Source organism: Rutidosis leptorrhynchoides, chromosome 2 (assembly GCF_046630445.1).
Source record: "Rutidosis leptorrhynchoides isolate AG116_Rl617_1_P2 chromosome 2, CSIRO_AGI_Rlap_v1, whole genome shotgun sequence".
Classification (NCBI taxonomy): domain Eukaryota; kingdom Viridiplantae; phylum Streptophyta; class Magnoliopsida; order Asterales; family Asteraceae; genus Rutidosis; species Rutidosis leptorrhynchoides.
In genome coordinates this window covers 364,413,893-364,427,351 of record NC_092334.1, presented here as the reverse complement: position 1 = coordinate 364,427,351, position 13,459 = coordinate 364,413,893, and positions in this window count along the sequence as shown.

Genomic DNA, 13,459 nt, shown 5'->3' with positions numbered 1-13,459 from the left:
TGCATGTCAAAAGTTTTGCTTATCAATTCTAGTCGAAAATTATCTGCTTATCATACCTAATCTAGAAATATCTTACTGCATTGATTGCATGAATAGTGTATAGACAAAATTCATATCTTAGCGTATCTGCTAATTCATATCTTAGCGTATCTATTACTGTAAACTTTGTCTGGCATATTCCGTAAATTTCTCCGTAATCTACGGGATCTTCTGTACTAAACATAGGTATTCTATGTAATTAGAATATCATCTGATATCCAAAAATCATTTCATATCGAAAACTCTTTATCTAACCGTACAAGACGGAATTCACAACTAGTTCAAGTTCCTCGAATACCGACAGCTATTCCGATATGGATTTCCACTCGATCTCCGAAAGCAGTATAACCGGAATGGATAAACCAATTAGCCATCATCTATTCTGGATAAATTAGGGATGGGTTCGTAGTCTACTTAATCAATGGAAACGCGAAGAAGGCGATCCCTTTCACCAACCGAATTCACCTCTTGGTGAAGAACCTGAAGCACTTACCGGCGAACCTGTTCGAAACACCATTTTCTCTCTCATTTCCAGAGTATCTCGACACGATTATATTCTATCCACAATTCTAAACCTTATTCATCCGCTCGTTCCGACCGACAATCATCCCGGAATAATGGAAGAAGTTAACGAGCTTCACGGTCGAGTAATCAATTTGGAAAATATGGTGCAAAACTTACCAGCTTCAGCAACATCACCAGCACCAACAGTACCACCAACAACCCAAGTTTCAACATCATAAGCCTCAATATCACATTCTGTACCACGAGCATAATCATCGTTCTACGTATCATTCTATCTATTTTATCTTCGTTCGACATGGCGATTAAGTAATCTCTAATGTTTTAGAGATTATATATTTTTGTTCTAACGTAAATCAAATGAGATTAATATCATGTTAACTCAGTAAATCCATGATTACATCTGAAGAAAATATATATATGTAAGTATATTTTCATAAAGATTGTGATTAAAAATTCTTTCGTACAAACTGTTAATGGTGAAAATATTTTAACAGGTAGGTAATACCCGAAGAATATTTAAGATTTCACATTAATAAGTTACACTGTACATTCTTCGAATCTGATTCAACAGTCAATTACTATTCTACTTACATCCACAGATATACATATCTGTTCACCGCAGAATAACCATTTTATTTCAATTTCATATTTTGATTTTGACTTATCAGAATCCAACAAGTGGCATAATGAAGAAAACATTGGACAAAATAAAATTTGTTAGAAACAAACAAATTAACTATGAGAAATTTTGTTAAGAATCCAAGCTAACAAAATCCAAGCTAACTGTTCCTAGCTAACTGTTAACTCCTTATTACATTTATTATCGCAATTTTAATTCTCGCAATTTTATTTATCGTCATTTAATTCCTATTATTTATTTTACGCACTTTATTCATCGTCATTTAAATACTGTTATTTACGCATTTTAAATATCGGGACACGTATACAAGGTTTTGACATATCATATCGACGCATCTATATATATTATTTGGAATAACCATAGACACTCTATATGCAGTAATGCTCGAGTTAGCTATACAGGGTTGAGATTGATTCTAAAATAATATATATACTTTGAGTTGTGATCGAGTCTGAGACATGTATACAATGGGTCACGATACGTATTAATTAATTCGAATATTATATATTAAACTATATATGAATTATTGAACTACTAACTATGGACTACTAATGGTGAAATACTAACCTTGGACAATTAAAATGAATTAAAATATTGATTATAACATATGAATCTAAACATTTCTTCAAGTTTGCCACTTGATTTCATCTTAAACCTCATTTGTATCTTGACGATTACAATCTGCGTTCAAACCTTTCATAATTCTTGAAAACACCTTAATCCAGAGGATGAATCAACCGCACTTCAGCTATGGAAAAAAAGATTGATGCCTATAGTTATGCACCTGAAAACACTCGGAACCTGAGTAAACGTTTAACAAGTATCTGTGCTAGCTCCTTTGGCGTTGTTATTACCGAAAATCACTTTGCAATTCCTTTTCCAAAGTAGCCAATTTTGTCACAGCTTCAGCAAATCAATTTCGACTTTTCATTAGAATAAACTCTATTATAACCTTGATATATAAGTTTGCCTTCATCATCGTTACCGGAGAATAGTTTATATTCCACCACATTAGCAGTAAACTTATCAGCAACTTCATTACTCATTGACCTAAGTCTCTCCGAAAAATCATTATATTCATTAAAACCCTATCATATACTCATCCGCACCTTGTTACGAGAATTGCCATACCAATTATCGGAAATTAGCAATCAGTATTTGAATCTCAAAACATTTCTACATCAACAGTTATATGTATACATATAATCCTTATCTCTTAGAATTATGATCTTCCATTCTGAAATTCTGAAAAGCACCCAGCCTACGAATCAATACTCGGAAAGTTTGAAAAAGTGGAATGAAGCAGCAGAAACGGTAGACGACCATAAATGACTTTAACAGTCGAAAGTTTGATGATAAAGAATAGTATGTTACAAATCTCAGAAAAGTTGGAACTGGAAAACGGATTGAGCAAACCATGAAGGAGGCCGTGGACAAATCACAAAGACTAAATCTGCCTTCAAAGAATCCAAATGATTCAGTATCTACTAAAGTCACTAATGAATACCTTGTTGATGTGCGTAGAGGTGTATACAAAATAGTTATATTTTTACAAGGAAATACTATTAAATACGATACAATTTTACACAAGCTATTTATTTATTTATAGAGTGGATATACCTAAACCTTGCTACAACACTTATAGGCAGTGCACCTAATCGTACAGTAGTGTAGTTTTTAGTAAGTCCGGTTCGTCCACAGGGAACTCGCCAAGTTTAACGCTATATTTTTAAAACTATAATTGTAAATATATAGATATATATAAGTAGTATTATTATTATAAAAAGGGGTTTTCACCGTTTAATGATCGGTTTGTCGATTTTAAAACTTTAGTCCCAGTTAAAACCTAATGTAAAATATTAAATAAATAAAAGACTTAATTTAAAGCGTAAAGTAAATAACAATAATGAAATTGCGATAAATAAAAGTGCGATAAATAAAATTGCGATAATTAAAAAGTACGATAATTAAAAGTGCAATTAAATAAAATGACAGTAAATAAAAGTGCGATAATTAAAAGTGCAATTAAATATGAAATAAAGGAATTATGCTTATTTAAACTTCCGTAATCATGATGTTCGACGTGTTGTTTTTAGTTTACTACCATGAGTTAATTGTCCTTTGTCCTGAATTATTCGATATGTCCATACGGATTTGTCCATAATAGTCCATCAGTCATAATCATAAAGTGCGGAAGTCTTCGTCAAATTATTCTTATTCCCGAAGTCAAATATTCCAACTAATTGGGGATTCGAATTGTAACAAGGTCTTAATACTTTGTTTAATGAATACACCAGGTTATCGACTGCGTGTAGTCCAAGGTTTTACTACTTTGTTAACAATTACACCAATTACCCTTGAATGTAATCCACCCCTGTTTTAACTAGTCCATTAACTATTAATCCAATCCCGTGCCCGGTAAAATGAACAATTATTGGTATTTATAGATATCCCGCCCACCGTACCTAGTCAAGCGTATGTGGTTATATATAAATACGTCAAATTATAAGTCTATATATTAAATTAACGAGGTATCATTTAGTTAATATAAAGCCCATTAATAGCCCATAGTCTAATTTCCATAAGTGTCGTTCTTTTGTCCAAACCCCAATTATGGTCCAAAGCCCAATTACTCAATTTTAATATTTAGTCCAACATCACGATTACTTCGGCATTAAATAAACATAATAATAACTTAGCTACGAGACATTAATTTAAAAATGTTGAACATAACTTACAATGATTAAAAATAGTGTAGCGTTACACGGACAGAATTTCGACTTACACCCTTACAACATTCGCTAACATACCCTTATTATTAAAATTAAAATTAAAATTAAAATATATATATACACGTTGAGATTGAGGAGAAGAAAAAGATGTGATTTTGATCAACCAAAACTGCGAATTTATAGGACCTGACCCTCAAAATGGGGCCATGCGATCGAATGGATTTTACTCTTCCAGGCCATGCGATCGCATGGCCAGCTGAGAGAGCTCACATGTCTTTGTTTACATCTCGCCGAAGGTTTATAAATATATATATATTATATAAATAATTTTAAGAATTATTTAAATATTATATTATATTTATGTGCATAGTTGACTCGTAATTTTTAGTCCGTTGCGTCGAGCGTTGAGAGTTGACTCTGGTCCCGGTTCCGAATTTTCGAACGTCCTTGCGTACAATTTAATATCTTGTACTTTGCGTTTTGCGGCTTGTACTCTTGTAATTTTGAGACGTTTCTCACCAATAATTTGAACCACTTTGATTGTACTTTGTACTTTTTAGCTTTTTGGTCGTTTGCGTCTTCAATTCGTCGAATCTATCTTTTGTCTTCACCTTTTATTATTTAAATGAATATCACTTGTAAATAGAACAATTGCAACTAAAAGCTTGTCTTTCTTGAGGGATAATGCTATGAAATATATGTTCGTTTTTAGCATTATCAAATATTCCCACACTTGAGCGTTGCTTGTCCTCAAGCAATATTGTTTTGAAATAAAAATACTAGAATCACTTCTTTATTCTTCACACTTTGTACATCAGTGATTTCTATACGGCGGTATGAACAATGGTAGTAACGATGTGGTTTACAGTCCCACATGACTATGAAAATTTAGATCCTTAAGGAAATTGGATCTTTATGAAAACATTTGATCTTTTGAAAATTCAATCTAGTTTTTACCCTAGATAAGTTTTCAAGAATAACCCTTCACCGGTATTTACAAAATGTTTTTGTGGGTTTGGTGGGTTTCAGATTTGAAAATTTTAGCTCAAAATTTGCGGTTTTGTATCACCCACTTGCTAACCTTGTATTGGAAAAGCAACACGTCCAGTTTACTTGCTCCGTATATTACCTTTCGGTAAACTACCGTCCGGTTGTAAAGGAAAGCGTTAAACAAGCAACTGTTAAGGCAATATCCCCTGACATGCTTTTAATTATGGTCTATAACGTGTCGGATGCAATTACTATCCTTTGTAGGAGCAATAGTAAAGCTCACCCTTTAATATTTCGGTCTGGCACAAGGTCCTGTCTTTGACCATGCTATGCAACCACCGTTCTTACGGTTGACACCAGATTTGGTTCAGGTGACCTAATGAATTCCAGGTGAATTCCTAGGATTTTACGTTCAATGGTAATGAACGCATTGAAAATGGGTTTTTTAGAAAACAAATCGGTTTGTAATTTTGATCAATATATTTTCTCGTTCATGCTCGAGTTTAGATATCATCGAATTCCATGAGTTTGTAATTCTCAATCTTTAAAAGTCAATAATATCAGTCTTAAAAGCTGATTTTTGATCTTTAAGGAGATTATCCTTTCTGGGGGTCTGATTCATTAGTCTTATCAAGCTAATTTGCACGGCGTCCTCCCCATTTTACGAGACAGATCCTCTCATGGTTAGGATAAGTCTGACCACTTGGCGACCCTGTTTGATGCTGAGGTCCGTGGATTTCCAGCTGATTTTCGAGAAAACTTTTCAAGGTTTTTCGTAGACTCTACAACTGGTCTGGACGACAACTTCCTGACCTAAATCAAGAAGCGCGTGTCTTTTTCGGAAGACTTTACTTCTTTTTAATGATGGAATTGATTCATCGTGTAGATCCATCTTTCTTTCAAATATATTACAGTTTTCCGGGTAAAACAGTTAATTTTGTCCAAAACAAAAGTATCTTCAATTATTTGTACAAAAATATGTGATATATGTTCAAAATAACTTGGTAAATTTTTCCCACACTTGGCTTTTATTTTTCTTTCTTTGCCTTTTTATTGTCCTCTATTCCATTTTAAATGAATTCTAACATTTTGGGTTGTTTCTCAATTTATGTCCTTTCCGAGGTAACAATAATTTCGGTGTTAATACCTAGTTTTATCGCTCATAAATATGTATAAACATGATTTTGAGTTCATTTAATTGAAAATTTTGTAAATTTTTACTAGAATTGGGTAGTCAGTATATAAGACTAGGGATGTTCTTTATTATCAGAGAGCACTAGATTCTAATACAACTACTGCGTTACTAGTATTTTTAATGGTAACCAAGTGTATAAGTTAAAATTTTAAAAATTCGAAAGAATTTAACCCCTTCCCACACTTAAGATCTTGTAATGCCCTCATTTGCAAGAAATCAGTAACAATTTAAATTATTGAGGGTGATTAGCGTAGAAAAATGATTAAATTTTACCAAAGTTTCCAAACATATTGGCGTTTGTTTGTTGAATGATAAATGGTGTACATCATTTGTTCATTCTGTCTTGTTGTTACATCACATTTGTTTTCGTTTTGTCGTCAAAATTAGTAGCTTTTGCTGAACTTAATGCCGGTCTTTGAAAATGCGCTGTTTTACCCTGTTGTGTACAATTGACAATATACATACATACAAATATAAACATGCATGGTAATTTGAAATGGGACTTAAAATCTCACTTTCAAATCAAATATGAAATATTAGTACAACATAATAAAAATATTAAACATTACATAAAAGTATCAATATTTATATGTTTAAACATAAATAAATAATAATAATAAAAAATAAAAATCATAGAAATTACCAACAGGAACTATATCAATCTGGATAGGGGTTCCAGTTCATGTCATCGGTCGGGTTCCATGGTTGGTGATAGGTGTACTGGTAAGCCTGGTTAGGGTCGTAGAGAGTATATGGTGGTCTCATCTCGGGCTGGTGTGGAGGATAGTAAGCAGGTCGGGTCGGTACGTAGTGATCCTGAGGTGATAGCCAACTCATGATCTGACGCTGATGATAGTCCCATCTATTATGCTGTCGTTGCCTAGAATGCTCGTACTCATTCGGGGCTTGCCACTGCTTCATCCAACTAAATCTCTCCTCGTTTGTCATTTCTACCTCATCTACACGCTGGTAGACGTCAGTCATAGCCTCCCTAATGACATCCCTAATGTCATCTGCTTCCTCCATTTCCTCATCTGAACCTCTCTCTACCTGAGGATCATTACCAACATATGGTATTGCCTGATTGCGTCTACTTTTCAATACCTTAGCACCCTGATAGACCCTCAATCCTAAAGGCTCAACCTGTTCCCTACATACCATAAGTGGACCCCCTTGATCCCTATCTACACCCAAATACTCTCCAATGAGAGTAACAAAAATACCTCCTCCTATTATTCCCCCTTCCTGTATTCCTTCCACCATCTTAGCCAAATAAAAACCAACACAGTAGGGGATATTAACAAAGCCTCTTGGGTCTCGAATACACTTTAGGTAAAATAAATCATGTAAGGTCATTTTCTTCTTATTGTGGCCTCTCTGTGTAATCGAGTTAGCCAAAAATATATGAATTATACGAAGCTTGGCTTTGTTAATATGTAAGTAGGAGTGTTTTCCTCCCAGCGTAAAAACATTATAATCTGACATACGCCTCCAGACGGCGTTCGCGTCAAAATTCCTATCTACCCTTTCACCACGATAAATCAAATTCATACAATCAGGTAGTAGTAATTCACCAGGAGTATATATCTGCAAAGCTCTGGCCATGTCCAGCATGGACATCCTGTACATCCTACGGCCAAGTATAAATCTAAGAAAACTTCTATCATCTAACTTTACATCCGCATTTAACACTATAGTACTCATAAGCTCAATGCACCATTCCTTATATATAGGTCTACGAATGGTAAATAAACGTTCCCAATCGTGAAAAGAAGAGCTACCATACCTTTGGATCAGATGCTCCCTAACTGAGTTAACTAGTTGGATCCTTTTCAAAGGTTCTCAATCGATTACCCTTGGCACTTCTACATTTTTCGGTATCAGTTTGAATTTGTTACTTTGATATGTTGGGTAATCTCTCCACCTTCTATCGAATCTCAGATTAGGATGCAACGTGTGTTCAGGAATCGTTGGGTATTCTACTGGCGAATGCATCAGAACTACTATAAAGGCATCAACAAATTGTAGCGGATCATAATAAGGTACGTGTTGATTAGGTTGATGTTGTTGTTCCTGTTATGGTTCTTGTTCGGGTTCGGGTTCTGGTTCGTATTGCAATTCTGGCTCAGGTTCCGATTGTGGTTGTCTAGATGATGATGATGCACCTCCAGTTTCAGTATATTTCTGCAAAACACATTAAACACAAAATTTGTGCATCCAAATATGCATTAGTGTTAGCAAAATAACAACTTAAAACAATCACAATGACATGTTTAATCTATACTAAACTTATGCTCATTTTCATATTTTTATCAAAATCTACACTTTTTAAAATAAGCATATATGAAAATGTATACAAAGTTCATAAGCATTTAACTCAAATAACATGTCAAAATAGTCATTTACTAACAATTAAACAAGTCTCAAATGGCAATTATATCAAATTAATCAAGTTCATGAATTTTAGACTTAAAAAGTCCACTTTAATTCTCAATAATCATGTTTAGTATCAAAGTTTGGATCATTTAGCTACCTAAACATGTTACACTACTTAATTTAGCAATAATTCATGACAAAAATCGGCCATAACCTGTTTATATCAAAAAGCCCCAAATTGCTCAAGAACACAAACCCTAGATTCCTAAAATTTTTGAAGTTTTTGGCTTCAAATCATGTTAAATAGCATCAATCTAGGTTATACATGCATAATATACTAACAATTTAACTCTAATTACACTAGAAATTAACTAAATCAAATTAGGTAAAATATTGATAAATATCACAAAAACTAGAAAATTTAAGAGTTTAGGGGTGTAATTTTTACCTTCTTGTTGAAAAATCAGAACCTAGGCATGATTGTAGCGGATTGTAGGATGAAATTTGGTTGAATTTGGTGAAAAAATGGCGATTTTAGGAGTGATTTTGGGAGAGTTTCGCGTATGTGTGTGTGTTGGAGAAGGGAGACAGAAGCATGTCGACTGGTTTTATGCTCCTGACCAGTTTTTCCCTCCCATGCGATCGCATGGTTTTTAAGGGGAAACCCCATGCGATCGCATGGGGTCTGCCATTTTTTTTTTAAACCTTATAACTTTTAAAACATAAATTAATAAAATTTTAAAAATTTGTTTCTTTTTAGGAGTGAGGGCGTTTCGGATAGTTGTCCTAGTCCGTCCCTCGACAAAATTTTAAAATTTGTCAATTCAAAGCGTTGTTTTAAAAGCAAAGATTTTTGGGTTTTTTGAATGTTTTTGGCATACTTTAATTCAATAAGATTACAAATAATGATAATAAAAGTTCTCGTCCCTCCCTTGGGTAGAGCAATTTCGGTTCAACGACCTAGTTTTCAACTCACGACGAATTTTTAAAAATCATATTTTTAACTTAGTGAAAAAAAGTAAATTTTTGTTTTTAAATTCACACCAAACTTAAATTTAAATTGCATAAAATTAAAAATTCATATAAATATCATTTTTATACATACAAACTTATATTAAAAATATTAATTTTTCAAATATTTACAAACTTAATTATATTGATTTTAAAAAGTTTACAATATTAATTTAATATTTATATATTAATTTAAAAACATGGTAAAAATTAAAAATTAAAAATCTTTTTGGTCTTTTATCCCACTTCAATCAATCAAATATTATCAAAAATATACGCCCCTCTTTTCGGTAAAGTAATTTCGGTTCAACGACCTAGTTTTACTCCTGACGAATTTTTGAAATATTTTGGGTTGATTGATTAAAGATATTTATACCTTAAGAATAAACAGTAAATTTCGGAGTGATATAATAAATTTTTGTATGATATCAATAATTTCGGTTACGCATACCTAATTTTATTGAATACCAATTTAATACTTTATAGCAAACGATTTAGCGTTTATTATCAAAAGGTTAAAAGCAATAAAATTAAAAATAAAAACTGTACATACTTACTTGTGAGAAAGAATTCTCAGAGACCTGCTTTAGCCGACTCATAGGAGAGTCGTGTGATTTGGTTCTCCATAGCTACGTAAGCATAACCTCGAATCTTCAATATCTTTTCTTCTAAACATATAAACGGTCCTTCTCTGCATAGAGTAACAAATTCGGTGTTTGAATATATTTGATTATTTGAACATTTACCTTCATGTGACCATTTTCCGCATTTATAACATCTTTCAAGGTGTCGTGCTCTTCTTTTTGTTGCGTATTTTGATTTTCCTTTTCCAAAATGTATCTTATGATGATCTTTTCTGAGTTCTTTTCTTACTCCGTCCATTTTTTCTCTTATGAATGATACCGGTTCACTCGGAAGTGTGTCATTATTACGTTTAGTAATCATAGCATGTAGCATTAGACCATGGTTCAGATCAAAGGAATTCTTCATCTCGTAAAACCTAAAAAAATAAAAATTCAGAATGGGGGGAGAAGACTAGTTCTTTAGGGTCTGCTAGGGAAAGACCATTCGGATTCCATTCTCGAGAACTACACGAAAACAGAATATCTAACTCTAACAGAAATACATATTACCCTAAAAAGATTCGAACCTCCCCCACACTTAGTTAGATGTGGTGTCGAAATTGTGATTAATTTCGTTTTCAATTGGACTATCAACAAATTGTATATCTTTGACTTTTACTTCAAGCCAATTGTTGATTTCCTCTGTAACTTTCACAAATTCAACAAACATTGCCTTTTCTTTTGGCGATAAATTGGATACTAATCAGTTACATAACTTAAAGTTTCCCTTAATCCTAGCATCGTGAATCCGTTTATAAAGTTTCTTCGTTGAACTTTTAAAAACGGGTTCATCTAATTTCGTATCATCAACGGGGTTCTTTGTGATCGGATCATCATTAAGTGTTTCTTCATCTTCCCCATACTTATGCGTTTTTATTGGTCTAACAGTTCTGGTTGGTGGAGATCTAAACTTTCAGTTCACAAAGGTGATCGATTTATCACCGTCCCTAAGTGTCATTCTACCTTCTCTTACATCAATGAATGCCTCGGTGGTTGCTAAAAATGGGCGACCTAAAATTAGAGGAATATCAAGGTTTTCCTCCATATTAATCACTATGAAGTTTGCAACAAAGGTCAAACTTCCCACGTTAACAAGTAAATTATTTGCTATTCCAACCGGGTGTTTAATGGTTAGGTAAAATGATTGAACACCTATTTTGGTTGGTTTTAATTTACCCATACCTAATCTTTTGTATAAGGAAAGAGGCATAATATTTGCACTTGCTCCTAAATCTGCGAGTCCATTATATATAGCACCATCATTAAGCAAGCAAGAAATGATAAATTCGCTCGGGTCTCCTACTTTAGTAAGTCGAGTTGGTTTGTAAACCTTTTTCGGGTGTTCTTTTATTGGTTCTTTCACTTCTATTTGAACTTCTTGTCCACATTTTTCTTCGTTTCTTGGAATGGGAGGTTTGTATAAGAATTCTTCTTCATCACTCCAATTTGAATCCTCCCTATTTTCCAATTTTGATTTTTCATATGTTGTTGATAACATATTTATGTTTTCATTTTGAAGGTTTTCTTGGGTGGTGAAATTATGATTGACTTCTTTGTCAACTTCCATCGGACCATGTATGTAATGTTTAACTCTGTGACCATTAACCTTAAATTCAATCCCATTTGAATTTATTAATTCTACTGTTCCGTATGGGAAAACTCTTTTGACTATAAATGGTCCAGACCATCTTGATTTCAATTTTTCAGGAAATAACTTGAATCGTGAATTGAAAAGAAGAACTTTGTCTCCTTCTTTAAATTCTTTTGAACTTCTGATTCTTTTATCATGCCATTTCTTCGTTCTTTCTTTATAGATCAACGAATTTTCATATGCTTTATGTCTTAATTCTTCTAATTCGTTTAGTTGACTTAACCGTAGACGTCCGGCTTCATGCAAATCAAGATTACATGTCTTCAAAGCCCAAAATGCTTTGTGTTCAATTTCTACTGGAAGATGACATGCTTTTCCGTAAACAAGTTTAAAAGGTGTGGTTCCAATTGGATTTTTGTAGGCTGTTCTAAAAGCCCAGAGTGCATCCTCCAATTTCATGGACCATTCCTTCGGATTTGATCCTACGGTTTTCTCTAGAATACGTTTTAATGCTCGGTTGGTATTTTCAACTTGTCCACTTGTTTGTGGATGATAAGCGGTTGAGATTTTATGAGTTACTCCATATCTTTTGAGAACTTTCTCAAGTTGATTATTACATAAATGAGTACCCCGATCACTTATTAAAGCTTTCGGTGTTCCGAACCTTGCAAAAAGACGTTTTAAGAAGTTGACTACAACTCGTGCATCGTTAGTTAGGAGAGCTTGTGCTTCCGCCCATTTAGATACATAATCAATGGCAATGAGAATGTAGATATTATTATGAGATTTTGGAAATGGACCAATAAAGTCAATACCCCAAATGTCAAATACTTCACATACTTGAATGACATTTTGTGGCATTTCATCACGTTGACTTATTTTTCCGGCCCTTTGACACGCATCACAGGATTTGCAAAGAAGAGGTGCGTCTTTGAAAATTGTAGGCCAATAGAATCCAGCATCGTAAACTTTTCTTGCTATGAGTTGAGGCCCATAATGCCCTCCTGTTGGTCCTGTGTGACAATGGTTTAAGATTTGACTAGCTTCATCTCCGAATACACATCGGCGTATTATTCCATCGGGAAAACTTTTAAACAAATGTGGATCTTCCCAGAAATAGTGTTTTATATCACTAAAGAATTTCTTTCGTTTTTGGTACGATAATCCTTTTTCAAGGAATCCACATACTAAGTAGTTTGCATAGTCTGCAAACCATGGAATTTCATTATAATCTATCTTCAATAGATATTTATCAGGAAAGTTGTCTTGTATGGCCGATTCATTTAGAACTTCTAATTCAGGATTTTCAAGACGAGAAAGATGATCAGCGGCGAGATTTTCTGCTCCCTTTTTATCTTGGATTTCAATATCGAACTCTTGTAAGAGTAAGATCCAACGGATTAATCTTGGTTTAGCATCTTGTTTCGAAAATAGGTATCTAAGAGCAGAATGGTCGGTATAGACCACCGTTTTAGCTAGAACGAGATATGAACGAAATTTATCAAAAGCAAAGACAATAGCAAGGAGTTCTTTTTCAGTAGTTGTGTAGTTCGTTTGTGCTCCTTGTAACGTCTTACTAGCATAATATATAGTTTGAAATCGTTTTTCAATCCTTTGTCCTAAAACGGCTCCCATTGCAAAATCACTTGCATCGTACATTAGTTCAAATGGTAGATTCCAATTTGGAGTTATCATGATCGGTGCATTAGTGAGTTTTTCTTTAAGAATATTAAAAGA